The following is a 25037-nucleotide window of genomic DNA, read 5'->3' on the forward strand; positions in this document are numbered from 1 at the left end:
CATGCTTTTTTCTCTTAAAAGGTTGTGGTTCAAGCAAAGAAAAGTGCGCTGACGCACGACAGGAAAAATAAAGAAGCCTAAGTTCAGTTTGAAAAAAAGCTATTTAGAAAAACTTGAAAAGAAGGCAATTTATCAGCATTTGTCGCAATAAATATGCCTGTTCAAAAGCTTTATTGTCTGTTTAACGTCTCCGTTATGTCCATTTCACCTTGAGAGCAGGTGCATTGGAGGACATACAAGCATACGTGTTGGCAGTCTGGAGACAGGATTTTTGGCTATGCGTCCAGGAAATCCCTCTTCTGAGAAGGATTGTAAGATGCAGATATGTTTCAGTCGTTCCCGATTCCAGAAATGCCAGATAGCTAAAAATATTTGTTTGAGATCAGTGCTGTCTTGAGCCAGATATATTGCGTTGTTAGTTTGCATAAATGCTTGTCGTTTCAAGATTGCTTCTAGCTTATTTTTCGCAATAACCAACTCTGATTAAATCTGGTGTCTAAATAATACGGTTTCAATATTAGAACAATATGAATAATATAGCTTTGCAATACAATTATAATTCGTTTAAGGGAGACAACAGAATCGAAGTCTAGTTGCGTAATGAAAGGAATTGTCTGCTTTCGTCAAACCCCACTATTATCTTTAGCAGTGATATGCAAATTTGTCTACATTATTTAGCGATATTTAAGCAGGACCACTTAGGTGTTTGGCCTACTGTGCATTAGAAAAGATTCACTGACCTCTACACCGTCCACCGCTATCTCTTATGCGCTCTCAGTGGAATGACCGTGTCCGATTATTCATTCACCATGTCTATATTTATTGCATGTGCAAAAAGCATATATTGTCTGCAGTACTTATTTCGTGGCTGGCCTAGCAACCACTGTCTGTGCGTGTATGAGATGTGGTGTAGTTAGAGATACAACGACCTCCTGCAGCCTCACTGATGGCGTTTCGTTGGAAGAAGTCCATAATGCAACTATCAATGAAAACATGCTGAAAAGAAGTGCAAAGCAAAAGAAAAAAAGCGTTATGTTTCACTTCAATAAGCACTGAATGGTACAAGGTATTGCGAAATTCAGAAATCACTCCTTGCATGAATAATCTACACTTTGTAGTTGCCTTTATCAGATTGAAGTACACCACAATGCAGGGAGCGAACGCTAGTGCCCAAATGAGTGATCTTCAGTGCTTAGCTGCGCTTCAGGTGCTGCGTCGTTGCATTGCATTACGCAATGGCAACCGCCAGAAATCCTGGACAAAAATATGAAATCGGCGAGAAATGACTGACTAAAATAGATGAAAAATTATGTTATCGCGACATTGGACGCTGCTCTGACAAGGGAAAAGAGAAATTTTTGTTTGACACTGATGCCAAAATACCTAAATGAAATAGTTGCATTTTTTCCCGGCCTGCCCTTCTTCCGGCATAACATAAAGCAACCAGTTCTTGCGGCCTGTTGTTTCTCGCTCTTCTGCAGACTGAATTGTGATCAGACTGAAATTTCCAGCCCGCTTCAATCGCGAAGTATCCTTGTTTGTTTGTTGCCATGGAGAGCTACCTGCTCCGGACCACTAAATACGTAAATTAGATGGCTTCTTGGCAGGCAGCGAGTGTTTGCGTCTCATGCATACTCGGCGGAACTGCCTAGGAGGGGTTCGATGGAGCATCGGCACTCCACGTAGTGACTATAAGAAGGACATCCTTGACACTAGGCAGCAGCATCGACTGCTGCTATTTAGGATAAAACTGCCGGTGGAGCAAAACGTTCTTATATGCTGGTTCTGATTCGAAAGCATTTTAGTTTCACTGCATCCAAGTAGAGCAGCTACTGAAAATACCTTAGCCCACATACAACTACAGGCATCGTTTTTATTTTGCGCAGATCCACTTTGGCTAGGTAGCCTTCAAGTCTGCAGTTTACACTGTATTGATTATTACAATGCCTTAATAACAGAAAAGCTCAACGATGCCTTAGCTATGAAGGGAGAGGTTACCTAAACGCAAGATAAAATGAAAAGGTGATTTTAAATAAGTGACTGAATGAATGAACTACCGAAAGCATAAAGTATTGGCCTGCAATCTTCTTTCTTTGTTGTGAAGAGACTCATAGACAGTATGGGTAATGCCTGCAATGGGAACAAGCTTCAATGTGTGAAATGACACAGGGAGTCCGACACGAGAGCCATTTTATACTAAAGAAACGAGCTAAACATTAGTTCTTATTTAGAGCGCTGGTCATCCCAACAATAGAGGACACCACACTGAGGCACTCCGTACATCAGGTCTGGCAATTTCTTACTTTTGCTAACTGGTCTTTCATGCCTGTGGACCATAAACGAAAACAAAGCAATATTTTATGCCGAGAGCTGCTGGAGGTCAGTTACCTTGGTTGAGCATAGTAACCGGATGGTGGTAACCGCTGGGAAGGACAAAGATAGGGGTCAGGATACTTTTAGAAACAAGAGGGCCGGGCTAGAAGGGAAGAATTCGGATAGTGGCTACCACTGGGAAGGGCAAAGACCAGAGTTGGCATACTTGTAGAAAGAGGAGGGTAGGGCAAGAAGGGAAGAAATATGATAGTGGTAACCACTGAGAAGGGCAAAATAAGGGTTAGCTTACTTGTAAAAACAGGAGAGCAGGGTTAGAAGGGAAGAATTCGGTTTTTAGTAACCACTGCGAAGGGCAAAGCTAAGGATTAGCATACTTGTAGAAACAAGAAGGCAGGGCTAGAAGGGAACAATCCGGAAGGTGGTAACCGCTGGGAAGGACAAAGATCAGGGTTAGCATACTTGTAGAAATAGCAGGGTAGGGCTAGGAGAGATCAATTCTGATAGTGATAACCACTGGGAAGGGAAAAGTTAAGGGTTAGCATACTGGTAGAAACAAGAGGGCATGGCTAGAAGGGAAGAATTAAGATGGTAGTAACCACTGCGAAGGACAAAGACCAGGGTTAGCATACTTGTAGAAAGAGTACGGTAGGGCAAGAAGTGAAGAATTCGGATAGTGGTAACCATTGGGAAGGGGAAAATTAAGGGTTAGAATACTTGATGAAACAGGAGAGCAGAGCTAGAAGGGTAGAATTCGGATGTTGGTAACCACTGGGAAGGACAAATGTAAGGATTAGCATACTTGTAGAAAGAGGATGGTAGGGCTAGAAGGAAAAAATTCGGATGGTGGTAACCACTGGGAAGGACAAAGATAAGGATTAGCATACTTGCAGAAAGAAGAGGGTAGGGGTAGAAGGAAAAAATTCGGATGGTGGGAACCACTGAGAAGGACAAAGATAAGGGTTTGCATACTTGTAGAAACAAGAGGGCAGGGCTAGAAGGGAAGAATTCGGATAGTGGTAGCCACTGGGAAGGGAAAAGATAAGGGTTAGCATACTTGTAGAAACAAGAGGGCAGGGCTAGAAGGGAAGAATCCGGATGTTGGTAACCACTGGGAAGGACAAAGGTAAGGATTAGCATACTTGTAGGAAGAGGAGGGTAGAGCTAGAAGGAAAACATTCGGAGAGTGGTAACCACTGGGAAGGACAAAGATAAGGGTCAGCATACTTGTAGAAACAAGAGGGCAGGGCTAGAAGGGAACAATTCGGAAGGTGTTAACCGCTAGGAAGGACAAAGATCAGGGTTTTCATACTTGTAGAAATAGGAGGGTTGGGCTAGGAGGGAACAATTCGGATAGTGGTAACCACTGGGAAGGGAAAAGTTAAGGATTAGCATACTTGTAGAAACAAGAGGGCATGGCTAGAAGGGAAGAATTAATATGGTGGTAACCACTGCGAAGGACAAAGACAAGGGTTAGCATACTTGTAGAATGGGAAGGGTAGGGCAAGAAGTGAAGAATTCGGATAGTGGCAACCATTTGGAGGGGAAAAATTGAGGGTTAGAATACTGGTTGAAACAGGAGAGCAGAGCTAGAAGGGATGAATTCGGATGTTGGCAACCACTGGGAAGGACAAAGGTAAGGATTAGCATACTTGTAGAAAGAGGAGGGTAGGGCTAGAAGGAAAAAATTCGGATGGTGGTAACCACTGGGAAGGACAAAGATAAGGATTAACATACTTGTAGAAAGAGGAGGGTAGGGCTAGAAGAAAAAAATTCGGATGGTGGTAACCACTGAGAAGGACAAAGATAAGGATTAGCATACTTGTAGAAAGAGGAGGGTAGGGCTAGAAGGGAAAAATTCGGATGGTGGGAACCACTGAGCACGACAAAGATAAGGGTTTGCATAATTGTAGAAACAAGAGGGCAGGGCAAGAAGGGAAGAATTCGGATAGTGGTAACCACTGGGAAGGGAAAAGATAAGGGTTAGCATACTTGTAGAAACAAGAGGGCAGGGCTAGAAGGGAAGAATTCGGATGTTGGTAACAACTGGGAAGTACAAAGGTAAGGATTAGCATACTTGTAGGAAGAGGAGGGTAGAGCTCGAAGGAAAACATTCGGAGAGTGGTAACCACTGGGAAGGACAAAGATAAGGGTCAGCATACTACTAGAACGAGGAGTGTACGGCTAGAAGAATCCGCAACCCGAAGATGGTTGCCACAGGAAAATCCAGGAGGCTGGCTGCCTTGAAGGAAGAAGGGAGAGTTTGGCGTGGGCAAAGTAACATGACACGCTCCGTCTGCAGCTGCTTCAAAGAAACGCGCCACCAGAGGAGAAACTAAGCACCTCTACCGCTTAACACCCAGAGCGGCGGACTGGATAAGTGCGTTAGTTCAACAACGAATATGTTTTGAAAGTTGAAGCCGGTTGAATATGGCTAACAGCAGAAGCATTTCTGTCAAAAATTCTTTACCACAGCTTATTGAGAATTTAAAATACATCCAAAGCTTTCAATGGATCTCGCGTTACGAAGTGCTAGGTGTCCAGTGAGCTTTTTGTTTCTTTTTATTTCCCTTAGTTAGTGTGAATGCGGGTTTTTGCTAAAATGTTAAAAATATCGATCTAAAACTTATTGGAGGAAAAAAATCAGAAAAATCAAATGGCCGGTACGGTAATGAACAATTACCAACCAATTAGGGACGCAAGGGAGAACACATTTCTGTCCACTGAACAGAACACCATTAGGTGAGAACGCTTGAGTAAGAAAGAATCCTCCTTTGCTATAGCCCAAGCAGTGGAACCTTCTCACAGGCTGGTCGGGAAGCTTCACATCATTGAAAAGTGTCTTTTGGCTGCCTTTGGGAAATTCTAGTGTCTATGCGCATTTTCAAGCATGGGTGAGCTAGCGGTACTTTTTGCTATCCTAATAAAATAATAATAGTTTGCTTTACCACCGAAGCGAATACGGACAGTTTAACGCCGAATCGATAACGAATTGAATAATGAGAGAATATTTCCGATATTCGCCAGAGCGCGAATGTCCTGTGAGCAATCCTGAGAAACAGGAAAGCGTTTATTTTGCAGTTATATCTGTATCTGTTAAAAGAGGCAAAGCTTACGTACATCTGAAGGGAAGCGACATGAATTCAGTATATGAATTTTATTGTCATGTGTACTTAGGAAAAATACCTTTTCCTCACCCGTCTCAGCTCACAAGAGAAGCGAGAGTTTACGCATGAGTTACGGCCTCCAAAGTCAGGCATAAAGGCCGGGTATGCTGATGTTTCTTGGGCCTTGCCGCGTCGTCCAATCTCTAAGGCCATGCATGGGGATTACGAACACCGCCTCGTAAATGAACCGCACCGTGGCACTATCCTATCCCGTGCATACCAATTTCGGCAACATAGTAACATGGCGTGTATGCTCCTTGTTTCTGGAATAGTCATGGCCGAAAAATACGGAAGATCTGATTTGAATTTCGCGCCAATTATTTGGGGAGTATCCGAAAACTTTAGGTTATATTTGATTCGTTGCGGAAAATTTTGTACTAATGATTTGTTCCAATTATAGAATTCAAAGATATAAGATTTGTTTTCGAAAATTTCCGAATATTTGTCGTTCGATGGTTTTGTTGTACAATTTTGATAACCTTCTGTGGTTTGGTTGACCCGTAGGCGCTTAAAAAGCCGCTTTCTTCAGCTCTTTCACATAGACGGGTCGAATCTTCGGCAATGTATACAAAGATGCAGAGAGTACAATTGTTCCAGGCGAATTGTGTTTTTTTTTTTGGCATGTAATAAGGGATACGCGATCCAGAATTTTTTCTTTCCTTCGAAAGTTTGCTTTTCTGCTGTGCCAGTCATGCCGAAAAATGCTAAAGATATGGTCCGGAATCCTTGGTTCCGTGATGTATGTGCTTTTCACACCAAAATTTCAGTAAAGCACTAAAATCTTGAACTTCACGAGGCCTAAGCGGCTCAATGAGCTTGTGTGGAGTCGGACCTTTAGGTAGACTTGGACAAGCCATAAATAAAGAAATAAAAGTTACCGCGACTGTTTCGAACGCAGGGTGCAGCGAACAGGTCAGCCTTGCTGGTCACTGCACGAGAGCACTATGCTACCGTCGCAGCTGATCAGACCTGGAGTTGTTGTTGCCTTCGTGACATGGCACATACTCACGACGGTGGATTGCCCAGGGTTCACTGAGGAGAGCCCAAAGAAGAGGATAAACTTGTGCCAAGCGAATGATTGTGCCTTGGGTGAAATATCAGAGCAATTGAAAAAGAAAGGAATAAACAAAACATCGGAATAGAATATCTGAGAATTGAATACATGAAGATTCCAAAACGATTTTTTTTATATGCGGAAATTTTGAAAATAATTAGCAAGGGAATCTGCCTATAGCTGTTTTGTATTTTTGGAGGTATTCGCAAACTTGATGCAGTGCAAAAGGTCTGGCGCTCGCGCCGAAAGAGAAGAGGAGCGGGACCGACAAAGTGTGCTTCTAGGTGTGCTCTCCTCTGACGTGCAAACCTCCGGCAAAACAGTAGGAAATGCTCCAGTGTTTCAACTTCACCACAAGCAGCACAAAGGTTTGTGGGACTGACCCTGCATCTACAGAATTGAATACTTAAACGGGGAATCCTGCACCGCATCAGTGTCATCGCTACCTCACACTACACGGATTTACACGCACGAGCCTTCCATGGGTGCATGACATGTTGGTAGTCAACAGTAGAGAGGAAGGGATCGTTGCACGTGGCTGTTATAAACTGAAAACGCTGAAAACGAGACATTCCGAAAAGAACAAGACTAGGAACGCTACAGGCAACAGGTACATGCAGAGCTGATTTTGCCAAAAACTCATCTGCTTCATTTTGTAAAATACCGTAGCAGCCAAACGAAGCGGTATCCAAATGAAACGCACCTCGTTCACCCATCCAAAAATAACAAAAATTAGGGAGTGTCTCGTAAAGCGCTTCGTGTGGACTTCAGCGCCAACAGCGCAGAGAGACAATCTGAGAGGAATATCACCTGTAAAGCAGTTGGGGGAATTTTTAATACAGCCAGCCCAAGAGCCATAAACTCTGAAAGAAATATGGTAGTGTAATCCTGGATTCCGACCGAAAAGCTCCACGAGACAGACTGAAAAAATACCAACCGCTGCCTTCAGGCGGGCCCGCAACACATCTTTAGCAATCACAGTATGGTGCGGGAAATGGGCAAGGTGATCAGACAGGTGTAAAGTTAATGCCCTTGCAGGCGAATGCTTCGCATTAGGAGGGAAAATATAACAAAAAACAATATCCACTGGTTACGTTCCCCTACAAACACTACATACAAAATTGAGATGCACACCAATGGTCGATAAAAGGTTCTGAGTAAAAAAAAAAATTTGAGGGAGGCGGAACCTTGGCTAATGAGGAGTGAGAAAGACGGCTGGGCGTGAGACGAAAATACGTGCAGCCACACCAGGAGCCGACTCAAATGTCCGCAAAAAAAGTCCTCACAGTCAAAAGTTGACAACGGGAGTTAAGGTCGGGAATACGAGCCTTCAGGTAAATAACTGCGGTGGAAACTGATTAAGGGAGACCTAGGCAGAGGCGCAGTGCTCGCCTTTCTAACAACAGCAAGAGATGAAGCATATATTTAGGGGTGCCAGAAAAGAGTACGCAGCCGAATTTCATAATGGGTCTGACATAGGCTTTGTAAAGAAGTAGAAGCGTGTCCTTGCGCATACCAAATTTCTAGTACTCATTTGTAGCACCCTATCTAGTGCACGCTCACCTTTCTGAACGTTAGTATTGATGTGGGGCCGCCAATTCATACTGGCATCATAAATAACGCCTAGCTACCTCAAAGATTCCACCTGAGGTATGATGTCCGAGCGACAGTATAACGAATTATATAAAGGCATGTTGTAATTAAAAACTAGCACATTGCTTTTGTGCACATTTAATATCAAATTTATTGTATCCAGCCGAACCTCGAGTGCATTGAGGTGAGCCTCGAGTGAACGATATAGGGCATGGACATGAATGTCGGCTGCAGAAGCAAAGAAGGCTATGTCATCTACGTAAGAATATTCTGTAAGGTCAAGTGCGCGGGAATGTCGCACAGCGGCAGATTGAATAGAAGTGCCGAAAGCACAGAACACTATGGCACACCTCTGTTCTGGGCATAAGTGTCTGAGGTGAAGGAACCGTCTAAGCAAAAGAACTGCCGTGCGGTTAAAAATTCGCCGACCCATGCATAAATGTAGAACAGCGGGTGTAGTATTGACGGTTAAGAGAGAAGGATCGAATATTCAACACTGTCGTATGCTTTAGCAATGTCAAGCTTCACTGAACCTGATACTTCATTCTTGCGCATAGCAAGGCGGACTTGCTCTCTAAACCGACATGGGCAGACCATATGGAGCATCCGCGGCGAAAGCCAATCCGGCCAGAGCTCAATGCGGTGAATTCTGAAACATGCGCTCATAGGCTGCTTTGCACAATTCATTCTATGATCTTTACCAAACTGGATGTTAGAGCTATCGGCCAAACGATACCAATATGGAAGCCTTTCTGTCAATCTTTTAAGAGCAATATTATTTTCGCCACCTTCCAGGAGTGCGGCAACCATACATTTTCCAATGATGTATTGACCAGATCGAGAAGGTCCTGAGTGAACTCTTGCGCTAAGATTTTCAACATACCGACCGCGACACCATCCCAACCTGGAGCTAAGGATTGCACTGAAGGAAGTGTAGTTGTTAACACTTATTATTCAACTACAACTTTGTCTGAGCAGGGGTAGGGTGCGAACAGAGGGACTCTACGCTGCTCCTGAAAACGCGATGCATGCCCTTGTGCGATTCACTTTAACTCATCTTTCACCTCATGTGGAGAGAGCACAACCGAGCTTGTTAACTGCAGGGCTGAGGATTTCACATTTCGTTCTATAAAACGAAACAAAGCCTTTCTATTTTTCGGGTTTGAAAAATATGTGTTTAAATTTTGATTGTTGCCATTCTTTGCTTGTGCAAAGTTCTTTTAAACGAGGCCGACAAAATTTGCAATTGATCTAATTTCCCGGGCTCTGATAATGCGAAAGGCTCCTCCACACTGCTATCCTGCGACGGAATGCTGTCTCACACGCGTCATTAATGGGGATTGTGATTTATTAGCAAATAGCAGATCGCACTGTAAATTGGGAGCTCTCCTTAGCCTTCAAAACTGAAGAAAACACTCGCTGAGCCCTGTCGGTCCTACATGAACAAGGATCAGATGTAAGGGAGGCGCGCAAAGACGAATTGTAGGCTGCAAGATATACTAATTGTTCGGCAGAACCATAATCTCGGAAGCGGCTCGCTAAAATGGGGAAAGTAATTGGCAGGTGGTCAATAGATGTGCCGTAGTCAATTGTGGACCATGCCCCTAGACCTACCCCTCTTGCTGCCAAGCACAAATCGAGAACTGAGCGAGAATGTCTGCGAAAGAAGGTTATGGCCCAAGAATTGCAGCATCGCACATCATTTGCCGACATCCATGCCCATAACAAATGTGAATGCGGGTCAGTATATGAACCCCAGACCACGTGATATGAGTTGAAGTCCCCTGCAATGATTACCCTGCTGGAGTTTGCAAGTAAGCTGTGTAGGTAGTCTGTTCTGTTACTCCTGTTAGAAAATAGAGGTTTGCGGCTTTGAGAGTAGCGCACTGCGGCAAAGTGAGATCTATAGATAGAAGCTCGCAATTAGAATTCATTACTTTTTTAGTTATTAATGGCCGGTGACATAGTATTGACGAAATCAGGGTTACCAAACCGCCGCCCCTACCATTTATGCGATCCGCTCGGAAAACACGAAACCTTTTTCAAGAAAATGACTTTACAGGGGAGATCCAAGTTTCTTGCAAATGCACAATATCTTGGTTATGAGAAGATAAAAGAATTTTTATATCAGGAAGAGAAGATGCAATAGAGAGACAGTTTTATTGGAGAACCTTTGCACTCTCCAAGATAAGCTACAAAAGGCTGAAACAGCCTCTTGTAGCATACCTGACTTAGAAGACACTTTATGAGGCCCTTTATTAATCTTGACCTGGGGAACGGAGGACTAAGAGGGAGAGGTGGAAGCACGACGCTACTGCGTAGGGCAAGCCATTTCCACGTCATTAGTGCAAACAGTGTTGCGAGAAAGACTTACAGGGACACTGTCTAATGGCGGCACGTCAGACGGCACTGAAACTTTCAGCACGGGCTTGATGTGATGTTGATGCTGGTGGAACTAGAGGCTGAGGTTGAGAAACAGCCCGATTTGCAACAATATCAGACAACGCCTGCGTGAAGCTGCTGAGCATGCGCTCGACCACAACTAAGAGTGCTTTTTCGACGGTTGAGGCTATTGAGGCAGACAAAGTGGCCTCGAGGTCAGCGGCAGAGGAACGCGCAAGGCTGGCGTAAGAGTGTTTTTTGCGGTTAAGGAGTGAATAAGCGTCTGTTCAATTAATTCCAATAAACGCTCCTGTGACCGTTTTTCACAAGTGGCATCATCGGCGCTGTAGCTGTTACAGCATAGACAACAGCTTGGTTGTTCAGCGGTGCAGCTGTCGGAAGAGTAGCCTTCACCACACATTCTGCATCTGGTCGGCAACTTACAGGCTCTACCACCACGTCCAAATCTCCATCATTCGGCGCATTGCAGGGAACGAGGATGCACCTGGTCCGCGCGGTAGACAATTGGCCAAATTTTGAACTCCGAGGGGCAGTGTGACCAGCTAAAGTTGTTATGACTGACTACGTAGCAACACGCACTCCAGCCACCTCGCGAGAGCAGCGTTATACAGAAAAAATTCCTGCTCCGGCATCCTGAAATTCGTCCAAAATTTCTTGAGTTGAAGATGACCGGTCCACTCGACGTACAATGCCTTTAGTGCACGCAAGCTCGTCGGGAATGAATGATTTAACCGGCAAAGAAGTGAAGGTATTACACCAGAGAAGATCCGACACACAATCAATGTTTGCTGATTTACAAACAATGCCACGCCTCCCAAAAGGTCGCACTTCAGAGATGTCGAGATAGTGACTAGTTAGACACTTCAGTGGTTGCTGTATTGTTTTCGGATTCTTCATTTTGAGAATTCCATCTCCTATCGGTACGAGTGCCACGGGAATTGAATCGACACCATTCTTTGAAATGAATTCAAAGGCAAGATTTCGACCGGCAGGCTGGCGAACCAGGCTGCCGAGCCTCCTACCGGGGAGGTGAAAGACATGCCTACACACAGCGCGCCGGCAACCTTGCATCACCCGAGTCAGCAGAGCTACCCTGAACTCTGGCCAAAACCCCTCGAACGTAGAACGGCCTCACCAAAAGAAACGCCCGGTACCACCAGGAAACGAAGCAGGCAGGCGGTGACGACAGCTGGTCGTTCGGTCGTTGCGGCGCGTACCCGGCAGGTCGTTCGATGTTAAGTTGGAACGCAACCTCACGCTAAGCATATCACACCGTCGTCTTCTTCAACTAGCATACTACTATCGAACTAACATACACACTCTGGCGCTGTGCATTGCACGCCGTCGTCTTCATGAACTAACACTACTATAGAAGGAATATCTTTGTCAGACGTGTCAGCAACCTACCCAGGCAAAGCTATGATCTAACCAGGCTTAACACATTCTTTCTTACGCCTACTCGGTTTAACTGCGTTAAAACCCTGCCGCTTTCAAGAAACATGATTTTTTTTTCACATTATACGCTTCAATGCCAATGATGACTACGCTCGCTGCAGCTCCAGAATTCTTGAGCGCGTATTTCGTGTTTGCACATGCAAGGCGCTCGTTTTCGCCATTTAAGAACTCACATCTTCTCCGCAGTATGAATGCTCTTTTTCTTCTTGATTTGCTCTTGTGAGCCCGGGAAATGAGGCAAGACTACGGAGCGCGGAAAGAAACCGCGCCCTCACCTTTCACAACGGCTGTTGCAGTTGCCTGCAGTCCCCGATGAATAAAAGCTCAAAACCTGCCTCCAATGTGTGCGTTACCAAAGAAATCATACCCATTTCACCAGAGCTCGACTGGTGGTTCTGACAAGAAGAGCTTATAGTAGAGAACATTTTGGGAAGCGAACACTTACATGCGCAGAGTCTTGCAAATGTTTTAAAGAGTGCATAAAGAGAAAAAAGCCTCGTAAAACGAATTTAATTTCAACTCTGCGTCGAGGTTTTGACAACGCACATTGAAAAAAAAAGAAACTGTATCATAACGTTTCATTGAATAGGATATTTGAATTACATCACTCTATTTTTGTCTTGTATGAAACACTGATTGCACATTGCTTCATGTAAAACGTTATTGAAGGCACAGTAGCAGAAAATGAGAGAATGTTTGCTATATTTGCACCAGTTCGAAAGTAGTGACTAGTGCCAGGTAGAATACGACGTTGAGAGGGCATTAAATACTATAGGACAGAGCACTCGCGCTTCTCCTAAATACAATAGACAAGAGGAGATTCTGCTCGGGTCAGAAACACCGGATTAGTGCCACGTAGAAGACGACGATGAACGGGTAGAGCTACAGAACGGAACGCTCGCGCTTCTCGTGCATACAGTCGGCAAGAGATGATTTTGCTAGGCTCTTATGATCTGGATTAGTGCTTTGGAAAAAGCAAGCTATTTAACAGATGGCTCACTAAACACAAAGCTTTGCCAAAGAGTAACAAAAATTTAAAGCTCAGAATGTTCATCTATGAGAGGGTAGATTGGGAGCATGATGTTCGGCACACTTAATAAACAAAACACACCACTAAAACAAAAAAGTGAGAAGTGCGTGTTGAAAGGCTCTGAGAAGCTGCTAAGAGGAGATAGGGAGCATGTGTAGCGGCATTCCAGCCTATATCCCACTATCACTTCTGATCAGCGTCATTTTTTGGTTTCTTAAGTTGATATGTTGACAGTTGTAGCCGGGTGTATTATCTTATCAACCGTCTCACGTGCGCAAAGGCGCTGGAAAAATGGTGACTCAATTCGGATTCCACATCATGAAAATTCCTTGCGTTGCCCTTTGGAGTGGGATTGAAGAAAAAATTACGAGAAGCCCTTAAGAAAGCGAGGCATGGCAGCAGACCGAAAACTAGCATTGGTTCGACAAAGAGCTCATTGTCGCCCTTTCCTATTTTTTGGTGTGCCTTCAAAATATAATGACAACCTCTATGCGCCTAGACGCGTTGTTTTAAAGATCACAATTATTGTTACTACTGTTGTCATTGACAATGTGAAATATAAGCTTCGTTCCAGAAGTACTGGAAGTCGCTATGTGCAGCAGCGACCACAATGAATATGCGTTTAGGCGAGAGGACGGAATACCCGCCGTGGTGGCTCAGTGGTTATGTCGCTCGGCTGCTGATCCAAAGTACCCGAACCCGACCACGGCGGCAGCGTTTAGATGGAGGCGAAACGCCAAGGCGCCCGTGTGCTGCGCGATGTCAGCGCTCGTTAAAGATCCCCAGGTGGTAGAAACTCTTCCGGAGCCCTCCACTACTACCCCTCTTTCCTTTCTTTTACTCCCTCCTTTATCCTTTCCCTTACGGCGCGGTTCAGGTGTCCGCCGAAATGTGAGACAGATACTCCGCCATTTCCTTTCCCCAAGAACCAATTTTCAATTTCAGTTTTTTTGTGAGGACCGGATCGCGGACTATCTGTGCGGAGCGCCTACCACGTTACGCAAATTTCACTTCACTGAGTGACCTCGGGTGTCCTGTACCGAATCATACTCTGCGCAGAACGCCCAATGATCTTGGTAGTGACATTTAAGTGACGTTGTTGTCGGTTCGTGCGGACCAACCACGATCCGCTCTCATCGACTGAACGCGCTCTAAAGCTCCGTTCCTTGCGTTTCAGTGGGAGCAAGATACCAAAAAAGAGCGGTAAAAAATAGGCGGTGGTTTAGCTCTGGTTTAACCTGGAGTGTTGCAATAGCTGCAGCTGGCCGGGTGGAACTTGGTCACCTGACCAACCACGTGACAGCGTGGCGGCGGCGCCGCCACAGGGTTCCGCGCTGCCACAGGGTGGCGGCGGCGCCACGCTGACGGCTCGAAATGCTACCGTAATGTAGCTACCGCTCCAAAAAATCTTGCTCAATAAAGAGAAAAAGGTACGGTATTCACTTGACCCTCACGCACCCTCGATTATAAGGCGCATACATTTTTAAAGATAAAAAAAACAAAGGGCACTGACGTCGATTGTAACGCCCACCATATTTTCATGCTTGGACAAACATGATCACCCTATTTTATACCGTCAGGATTTCGTTGCACGTTCCATCGCGGCCTCCTCAGAGTCTGCACTGCAGACCTTAGCTTTGACGGGAGCTCCGGCAGCGACGAGGTCCTCGGCTAAGAGGGCAGAACGCCAAAACGCTCTCTGCCCTGAACAGGAGCTTCAGTGACGGTTAAGCGCTCGCCACCGGGCGGCTCGGCTGCGCCAATGTGTGCCTAAAAAGTCTCCACCCAAAAGGTCGCCTTTTTCATAAAGAGGAAGCTTTACATCTTCCTTCTGTAGTTTGTTCGGCATGCTTCATCATCACCATTCCATTCCATTCCAAAAACTATTATTTCCATCAGAAATGGAGACCCCCTACTCCCTACCCCTGGCGCGCAGGCCTAGGGGCAAGGGCCGGGGCCTCCGCGACTAAATGCAGGCAAAGAGTTGCTGTCTCTTTGCGGCCTCTACCGCCTGATGGATGGCTTTCCTCTGCATGGCGGGGTCCGCGCTTTGCAGAAGGGTCTCAAGGCTTCTCTACTATTTATTCCTTCATTGACCCCTGGGGAGTGTGTGCATTGCCAGATTATGTGGTCGAGGGTCACCCTCTCCCCGCATTCCTTACATTTATCATCTATGTCTTCATCTTTCAGGACGTGTGATGCCCATACCGTATTTATGTAGTTTCCTGCTTGTAATGTGCGCCAAGTTGTTGCCTCTCTGTTTCCGAGTTCTTTTTCCGGTGGAGGGACAGTTCTTCGCTGTAATCTGTAGTTTTCTTTTATCTCCGTGTATGTCTGTAGTCTCCCGTCAAGCTCCTAGCAATCGGGCGGCTCTGCTCTTGCCCGGAGGTAGAGATCTCGGGCTAAGAGGTGCGCCGCCTCGTTGCCTGGAACTGACTTGTGATCTGGTGCCCATATGAGGCTAATTTTCCTATCAATTTTCCTTCCAACTAGTATTCGCACCGCTTCTGGTGCTACTCTGCCCCTTCCCTAATTGTAGATGGCTGTTTTGCTGTCGCTTATTATGTAACTTGCCTTGGTGCCTATGCAAGCAAGCGCTATTGCTACTTCTTCCGCTACCTCTGAATTGCGGCTGCGTATTGTTGCTGCCGAGATTGCTTTACTTTGGCCATCTACTACCGAGGCTACTGCTGCTCCCAGTTTGCCGCTCGCCGCATCTGTGTATGCCACTGTCTCGCTGTTTACTTCGCTGAAGCGTTAGACTAGTGCTTAAGGTCTTTTTTCTCTCCTTTCTTTATTCAAGGTGGGATGCATGTTCTTGGGAAGCGGGTCAATCCTCAGCGGTTACCTCATTTTTCTTGGAATATCCTGTTTCTTTTGCATGCCTCTATCCGTCTGCTGTCCCAACATGCTTAGAATGGCCCTGCCTGTGTAGGTTTGGCTGAGTCTTTCCTGCTGGGCGGTCCTTATTGCTTCGGCTATTTCTTTCCATGTATTATGGATTCCCATTGCTAGGAGGCTTTCGGTGGAGGTGCTTATGGGTATTCCGAGTGCTCGTTTGTAGCATCTCCTGATTATTGAGTCCAATTTATCTCTTTCTGAGGCCCGGATGTTTAGATATTGTGTAGCGTAGCTGAGTCGGCTGATGACGTATGCTTGTACCAGCTTAACTAGGCTCCTTTCCTTTAGCCCTCTTCCCTTGAGGGCTATTCTTCTGAATATCTGTCATCTGTGCTGCGTAGCCTTCCAATTTCTTTATGGTTTCGTCGTTGTATCCGTTACTTTGAATGAAAAGACCTAATATTCTTATTTTGTCTACTTTGGGTACTTGTTTGTTTCCGACCATGATGTTGAGATCGCTGTCTTTTTTCAGCCTTAATGATTTGGGGTTGTACATTAAGAGTTCTCATTTTTCTGGTGAGCAGGCAAGCCCCCTAGCTGCTACGTACTCTACCACTGTATCTGCAGCCGTTTGCAGCTTGTTCTCTATTTCTGCGTCGCGACCTTTGTTTATCCATACGTTTATGTCGTCAGCATACATTATGAAATTTAGGTTTTTTATTCTCCCAAGTTTAGCTGGGAGACCCCTCATTGCCAGATTGAAGAGGAGTGGGGAGAGTACCGATCCTTGTGGGGCACCTCTGTTTCCCAGCTCTATTTCTTCTGATTCCAAATCTTGGTATCTTATCTTTGCCGTCCTGTCTGTCAGGAAGTTCTTTATGTAATTGTAGGTTCTGCCTCCTACGCCTATTTCCTGACGTTCTGTCAGGATTGCCTCGTGTTTGACATTGTCAAAAGCTTTCTTGAGGTCTAGACCTAGGATTGCTTTTATATCTCTCGATCACGAGTTTATGATGTCGTGCTGGAGTCTCAACATCACATCCAGGGTGCTTAGGCCCGGCTGGAATCCGATCATCTCATTCGGCCATAAATCATTATCTTCCATGAATCGGGTTAGCCTCGTTTGGATTACATGTTCCATTATTTTCCCTACACACGATGTGAGGAAATCGACCTGAGGTTCTCAAGCTTAGGGGGCTTGCCCGGTTTGGAGATTAGTATGATGCTAGCTTCTTTCAATCGTTTCGGAAGTTCACCCTTCTCCCACACCTGCTGTACATATTTTGTTATAGCTATGATCGACTCATCTTCAAAAATTATATAAAGCGCACTTAGGACAACAGACAAGGGAGACCAAACAACACAAGCGATCGACTCATCCTCTAGATTTCGCAACATTTTTTTTTGTTATTCCATCTGGTCCTGGGGCCGATTTCGTTTTAAGCCTGATTATTTCCGCTCTCACTTCAGCCTCCGTTATGGGTGCGTCTAGCTCCTCATTTGGGGGTCCCCCATATTCTGGTAGGCTGGTGCGAGTCACGTTTCCTATGTATGTTTGCTTGATTTCTTCCATGAAGCTCTCGTCTGTTTCGTCGTATTTATGTCCCGTCTTGGCTAGTCTTATGTTTGTCTGCGACCTGGATTGGGTTGGGTCTAGTAAGTGTCTTAGAATGTTCCATGTTTTTGCTTGACTCATGCCTTTTTCCATTAAGTCGCATTTGCTGCACCAGTTTTGTTCGCATAGTTGTTGTGCGCATTTTTCGATTTCTCGATTTAATCTGGCTATTCTTCTTTTTAGATTCCGGTTCCATTTCTGTCTTTTTAGCTGGTTTTCTAGACTACCTTTTGCCTCCCAAATGTGCAGTAAGTAGTTTGCTGTCTGCTATGAGTAGGGCGTCTGGGCCTTCTAGAATTACCGTTGCTTCGGCGGCATGTCTTTTGAGTGTGTCTGTCCACTCTCCTAGGTCCGTGATAGTTGCGGCTGAGGATTCCTCCCTCACTTTCTAAATTTGTCCCATTCTGTGACTTTTGGCTGTTTTAACCGTTTTTCTTTGACTCCCTGCATTAGCGTAGTGGCATTTATATAGTGGTCGCTGCCTAGGTCTTGTCCTGTATTTTCCCACGTTACTGTTATGGTGTTTTTGGAGAGTGTTAGATTGGGTGTGGTGTCCACGGTGACAGTTTCCTTTTCTAGTTCGGTTTCCTGGGTCGGTGCGTAGTGAGAGGCTCAGTTTTTGTATATCCTCCCACAGCTGCCTTCCCCTGCCGTCTTTCCTGTTGTATCCCCACTCCTCATGCAGCTCATTTAAGTCTCCTACGATGAAGAGAGGGTCCTTTCCCGCTGCTTTTAGAGCTTTTCGGAAGATGGCCCCGAACCTGATCTTTTACTGTTTAGGGCTTGAGTAGATGTTTAGTAGAAAGAGATTGGGCTCTTCTTTCCTACCCGTAAGCATCTCCACTAAGACTCCTTCTATGTCCCTGGATTGAATATCGTGTTCAATTGTTGCTATGTTTCTTTTCACTAGGGTTGTTACCCGCGATTTTTCCCCTTTATCACTGTGAAACGCCTGATATCCTGGGAGGGATGCTAATTTCCCGGTCTCTTGCAGCGCTATTGCTAGCGGCTTCTCTACTAATGTGTCTATGTAGTTTTGCAGTAACACTCGCTTGCGTTGGAATCCTCGGCAGTTCCACTTCCAAATGATAGACTTATTTTGGGCGTTTCTGGCCATATTGAATTTGAGTAACAGTGTCCTCTAAGTTTTTCTGTCGCTCTCCAAGGGCAATCAGCTCGGTTCTTTGTGTTTGTAGTTCGGTTCTCTGCGCCTGCAGTTCTGCTGTTATGCTTTCAAATCTTTGATTTATATTTCTTGTATCTGGCTGAGTGCAGCCATGACCTGCGCCATGAGTTCTCTTTGTTCTGTCAGCATCGCTTTTATCGAGTTCCTATTTCCTTCACATTCATTCTTTAGCTCTACCCATATATCTGTTTCATTATCTCCTTTTCGTTTAAGTGGGGGTCTTCTGACTGTTTCTGCCTCCTCCATTTTCTCTCCTACCATTTCCTGCCGCTTGAGTGTTGGGGGGGGGGGGGGTAGTTTGTTGAGCGGGTTGTGCGGGTATGGGTTGTGCGGGTTGTGTGCGGGAAGGAGGGATGTTGCCTTTTCTCTTTCTTTCTTTCATTCTGTGCTTTGAAGAGGTTATTTATGAACCTTTGAAGCTCATCTACTTTTTTCTTTAACTGTTCTATTTCTCTGTCCTTATCATCAATAGCCTGGGAGGGCCCTTCTACAAAGCTTACATGTTTGGGCTTTCTGCTTGGATTCCTGCTTCTGCTCATTCTCTTGCCCCAGGGGTACTTTGGGTCCCTTGATCTCGATCTCCTACTTCACCTGGTCTCCTGGCTCCCGGGGTCGGAGGGTTTCCTTTGCTGTTTCCTCCCAGCTTGGGGAAGTCCTCCTTGCGGAGTTTCTTGTCTAGGTCCGCCGAGGGTTTCTGTTGCTGGGTCGCCTACTCTTCCTGTTTGTCCTTTTTCATCTCCCAGATTCTTTTCTTGACTTCGTACGGTGTTCGGTATAGCTCTTTGCACTTTTTGTCGCCGAGTGGGTGCACTTTTCCGCAGAGCTGGCACTTGTCATCATCACGAGACCGCCATGACGTCACTACGCTCTGGCTGCGCCGCGCTCGTGTTGTAGCGCGTGAGTCATAGCCTTGCAACCGCTACAGACTGTGCAGTAAGTATAAAATAACTAATTAATAAATTAGGTAATTAAAGTAATTCATTCAATTCAACTGTCAAAGTGATGGACAGAAAGTTCCGTCGTGTGAGACATAACAAAATAAAAGTTGTAATGAACTAATTTGTAATCTAAATAGTTAATGTAGTTGAATTATTGCAATTGTGAAGTCAAGTGCTAACTCGCAACACTGGTCGGACTAATGACATATGCACCTTTAGTTGCATGCTGTAAGGCGTGTTTGAGGTGTCCACCGAGATTCCGAAATCAGAGAGCTACTGCGTCCTTTAGATAGATACAGAGGAGGAGGGAAAAGCAGGCATGTTAACCAGAAAGGAGTTCCGATGGCTACCCTGCACTGGGGAAGAGGAATTAAGGGACTAAAAAGAGGAAGAGAGAAAGGAAAAAGGCATAACACACACGCACAACACTGTCACAATTTTCCACTCATTCCAGTCGCTCTCAAGTAGGCAAAGAGTGCCTTGTATGCCTTAAGGGCAGTCGACTGCTGTGGCCACGAACCGATGATCTTTTGTTCTGTTAATGGGCGAGAATCGAAGCGGTCCAGGGCAGAACCCAGTGTATGTCTTGCACTCGCAAATGCAGGGCACTCACAGAGAAGATGAGTGATGGTCTCCTCACAACCACAGCTTTCACAGGCAGGACTGTCGGCCATCCCCATCCGGAAAGCAGAATGGTTGGTAAAAGCAACACCGATCCATAAACGGCATAATTATGTTGCTCCGCGACGTGCTAAGTTATGTGGAAGACGAAGGCGCTGTTCAAGGTCCAGTGCCGTGAGGCGGAGGTTGCAAAACTCTCCCGTGTTCCACGCTGAAAGTGTGAGCTCCAGCGCCAAAGAGCGAAGCCCACACGCAACGTCAGGTCTTGATATTGGGATCCTCACTGGAAGTCCGTCGTGAGCAGAACGCGCAGCACCATCGGCCTGGCGATTACAGTTAATACCACAGTGTTTTGGCAGCCATTGAAAAATGATGTCATGACCTTTGGATACGGTGCCGTGGTACAGTAGACGAACCTCAGCAACAAGTTGTTCCTGCGACCTGCGGCGCAGCGTAGCTTGCAGGGCTTGAAGGGCTGCTTTAGAGTCGGTGAAAACCGTCCAGTCATGTGGAGGTTCTTGACTGATGAACTCTACCACAGCCCGTAAGGCTGTGAGTTCCGCACCAGTTGAAGATGTTGGCTAAGTCGTCTTCACTTTCATGAAGATGGATCTGGCCGGTATCACCACCGATCCCGCAGAACTGGTCGAGTGAACTGATCCATCTGTGTAAACATGTATGCGGTGACTGTGGTAAGAATGCTGGTGATTCAATGTCAGTTGTCTGAGAGCAGGCAGTGATACACCAGCTCTCTTCGTAATGCCAGGAATATAGAGGTGAACCCGAGGTTCATGAAGACTCCATAAGAGAGGGCACGGTCTTGACGCAGGGGTGAACTCCGAGGGATGAACTCTGCGTCCTTTAATTTCAGCAAAACGCATGCCTTCGCATTCCTAAACGTACGCAGAATTAAGTATCCTCAGAATTTTTTTAACGAGCGAAGTAGTGAACGCGACGCGTCTTCGCAACTGCAGAATCCTTGCTGCCCGGAAAAAAAAGGCCGGCGCCTTTCTGACCGTACATTTCAGATGCTCGCGAAGCGTATTGACATCTAATACTGCGGTAGGCTAGGTAGGTGTTATCGTTAATGTCCAAACGCGAGCAATAATATTAATAATAATAATAATAATAATAATAATAATATAATAATAATAATAATAATAATAAATGTTTTGGGGGAAAGGAAATGGTGCAGTATCTGTCTGATATCACGTTGGACACCTGAACCGCGCCGTAAGGGAAGGATTAAAGGAAGGAGTGAAAGAAGAAAGGAAGAAAGACGTGCCGTAGTGGAGGGCTCCGGAATAATTTTGACCACCTGGGGATCTTTAACGTCAACTGACTTCGCACAGCACACGGGCGCCTTTAGCGTTTTTCCCGAGAAATACCCAATCACCATTTTATGATGTCGATGACAATAGAGTGTTGCTGGCGGCGTAGTTTTCTTCTTGTACTCGATTGTAACGCACATTTTAGGAGTGGTTTTCCAGACAAAAGCTGCGCGTTAGAATTGAGTAAACACGGTATATCTCATATACTATATGAACAGAACTTTAGAATCTCTATAGGAAGAACCACGTGACGGAAGCGAGCAGTTAAAGAAACCAAGGAGGATGTGTGATAATTTGTTCTTTTTTTCTTGTTCATCAATTGGATATGAATGGAATAATTATTATTTTAAAATATAACAAATTACAAAGCAGAAGGAATCAACTACTTACCGCCGGTAGGATCCGAACCCACAGCCTTCGAATCTCGCCTCATCTGCTCTACGAACTCAGCTACGGCAACGGCTGTGCAATCCCCTGTTTTCGGGGGTATTTATGTGTACCGTAACCTAGCCTTCGATTGTGTTCACGAGCGCCACCCTCTTGCATGCGCCGGACGTTGTATGTATTGTATAACCGCCAGTGCCACATAGGAACATGATCAACCAGAGGGGGCGAAAGCTGAGCGGTAACCTTTTTATGCGACCTTTGGCATCAAGACTGCCAGAATCGAGGCCCGCATTAGCTGCTGAGCAGACAAGGGAAGGAAAAACAGGGGCTTGTTATGACGTACAAGACGGAAGCGAACAGTCACAGAAACCAAGGTGCATATAGAGGATGTTTTTTTTAATTTTCCGTTCATCAAAAGGATAAGAATAGGCACTTGTTATTTTTCAAAGACAAGTTATTAGAAAGCAGAGGGAAAAACAACCACATGCCACCGTCGGGATCCGAACCCACGGCCTCCGAATTAGGCGCCCGGTGCTCCACCAACAGAGCTGCGTCGAAAGCCGTTTAGTATTCCGCTTTCAGGGATATTTATGCGCAGTGTAACCGAACCTTTAAAGTTTTCATCAGCGCGACCCTCTTCCGTAGTGGTGGACGTAGTACGCCCTGTATACACAGAGTGCAATATAGGAACGTGATCGACAGATGAGGGCGAAAGCTGTGCGAGAACCCTGCACGCGTGTGCGAGGCGTAGTCCTTCCAACGGCCAGAGAAAGCACTGCGGCTTCTGTTGTGCGCACTTATCAGCCTACAACTCCTCCGAATAAATTTGTACAGAGTCGATCACAGTTGTCAAAGCGCTCGGGCGGTGCGCAGTGGAGCAAAATAAGTGAAATACTTTCGAAGCTGCTTTGCTATCGTTGCGCGGTTCCCGTGTCTATTCGGCTGCTCTCCAGCGCAAGCATTATCAGAGAAGTCAATACCTGCTTTAGAATGTCGCCTTACTTCCCCCGGACGGCACCTCTCGAGCGCTCTAGACAAGTGTGATCTACTCTGTACGAGCCGCTGCGATCACACAAAGGCGCTGTAAACTAACGCGTTTATTCTGAACATGACATGGCACTTCTCCGTGGCCGCTGGAGAGAAGCAAAGTTTCGCGAAATACTGCCGTCGACAGCAGAACGCAAAACTGAAGCCTGTGCCACTAGAAAAGAAAGGAGAGGAACGCACGGTGATAGCCCAGGCAATGACGTGCACGTGACGGGGACGCCATGCTGCGCCACGAGTGACAGCGGAGACATTGACGTCAGCGTCACTCTCTTGCCGATTGGATTGAGTTTAAGAGAGGTGGTGAGGCGGAAAAGGTGGGGCCTGCAAAATTCGCGACGATATTTTTCCTGAGGATCGGCCACGTGAGCGGCGTCTGCATCAACTCCATCGTGCGCCCGCGATGCTACGAGTCACACAGCGGTGATGTACGTACCCTCAACAGCGCTACCCGTTCAAATCCGTAGCGCTCCACCAAAAGCGCAGTGTGGTTGAGGTAGCCGAAGATTTCTGCGCAAGAATAACCGGCCCTCCAAATCCAGGCGCAACGCTGCACTGCAACAATGTTCCACCCACACGGGATTCTCGGATGGATGCACTATTTTCCATGGAAGAACTTGATGCTGCGCTGGCTTGTTGTAGAAGGTCATCATCACCAGGGCCCGATGGTGTGATGTACTCCGCACTTGCCAACCTTGGCCAAGAAGCTCGACGGGCTCTTTTGGACACTTATAACAAGTCATGGACTGCTGACATAGTTCCTCATGATTGGAAGACCAGTCGTTTGGTTCCACTTCTTAATCCGGGGAAATCACCGCTCGACCTTTCATCATACCGTCCAATTGCACTCGCCAGCTGCGTCGGCAAAGTCATGGAAAGAATGCTGCTCACACGCGTGGAATGGTACTTGGAGCGATATCAGATTTATCCAACCTTCATGTCTGGGTTCAGACGGGGCCGCTTTTTTATCGACAACGTGGTTGACCTTGTAACGTCGGTGCACCAGAGCAAAAGTTTGAAAAGATTGACAGTGGCATTGTTTTTGGATATCGAGGGCGCGTACGACAACGTAACGCATCAGGCCATTTTGGACGCAATGGAAGCTGCTGAGATCGGAGGCCGCACGTTCAGCTGGATACGCAGCTATTTATCAGAGAGGTCGTTTTTTGTCCTGGCTGCGGACGGACCAACGTCCTTACACCGAAATTCGGGCGTAGACCCTCAGAGTGGAGGGCTGAGCCCAGTTCTCTTCAACCTTGCTCTTATCGGCCTGGTCGACGTATTGCCACAATCTGCTCAGATCTCGGTATATGTAGACGACATCTGTATTTGGGCATTAGGGGTGACCCGTATTCAAGTTCGTGCAAGACTTCAAAAAGCGGCATCGATATTGACATCTTATCTTCCCCTGCAGGGCCTGAACATTTCGACCGAAAAGTGTTCACTTGTGGCATTCACACGCAAAATAATGTCACGTTACACCATTCGCATCAATGGCGAAGTCATTCCCTATGAGAGTAGCCACAGATTCCTTGGTGTTATCATCGACAGAAACCTCTCGTGGAGTCCACATATCTACGACATGAGAAAGAGACTAATTTCTATAGTCCACGTTCTCTCCTTCCTCGGGGGAAAGTCCTGGGGCGCATCAGTGCGCTCTATGATACAACTGTACCATTCCCTATTTCTGGGCTACATGCGGTACAGTCTTCCGATATTCAGTTCCATTAGAGAAACAGATATCAAGACTCTTCAAAGAGGGCAAGCGCAAGCTCTCCGTATTTGTCTTGGACTGCCTAAATGTGTATCAACAGCAGCAACGGTTCTTGTTGGCCGGGAACATCCTGTTACTACATACATTGCTGTTGACACCATGAGAACACATATTAGGCACCTCACACGGGTTCCCTCTCATCACCTCGCAACACTGCCAATAATTAGGCCGCGTACTACATTCGCCAAATTCATTGAAGCCCATCGCTCATATCTTCCATCGCAGTTCACCCCTGCGTCAAGACCGTGCTCACCCTTATGGAGTTTT

Source organism: Amblyomma americanum, chromosome 5 (genome assembly GCF_052857255.1).
Source record: "Amblyomma americanum isolate KBUSLIRL-KWMA chromosome 5, ASM5285725v1, whole genome shotgun sequence".
NCBI classification, from domain to species: domain Eukaryota; kingdom Metazoa; phylum Arthropoda; class Arachnida; order Ixodida; family Ixodidae; genus Amblyomma; species Amblyomma americanum.